At 33.9% G+C, this 319-nt stretch overlaps 1 pseudogene; it reads right to left on the reverse strand.

Moving 5' to 3' along the window:
* LOC132182610 (DExH-box ATP-dependent RNA helicase DExH1-like) overlaps positions 1-319 on the reverse strand; it is a 94,742-nt pseudogene that overhangs the window by 17,034 nt on the left and 77,389 nt on the right.

A 319-nucleotide genomic window follows, 5' to 3' on the forward strand; every position in this document is an offset into this window, starting at 1 on the left:
ATGGTTTCTCAGTAATCCTACACTAATAAACGTACATATTAATCTCAAGTTCTTTGATCTGCCAAACCACAAACAGAATGTGGGAAAAACATGTACCTCATCTTGGTCTAATAAATCCACATTTTGTCCATATTGAATGTGGCCAATTGTGGTGGACTCCACGCCACATCATGTGATTGAGTCAACGGAATAAAAGAAAAGGGAGATATGATAGGGGCTCAATTGAGCCCCATCCGAGATTCAACTTTTGTGGACATATGATTTGATTTTTGTCTTCTTTTTTTTTTTTTTTTTTTTTTTTAAATTTTAATTTTGTATG

Source organism: Corylus avellana, chromosome ca1 (genome assembly GCF_901000735.1).
Source record: "Corylus avellana chromosome ca1, CavTom2PMs-1.0".
NCBI classification, from domain to species: Eukaryota; Viridiplantae; Streptophyta; class Magnoliopsida; order Fagales; family Betulaceae; genus Corylus; species Corylus avellana.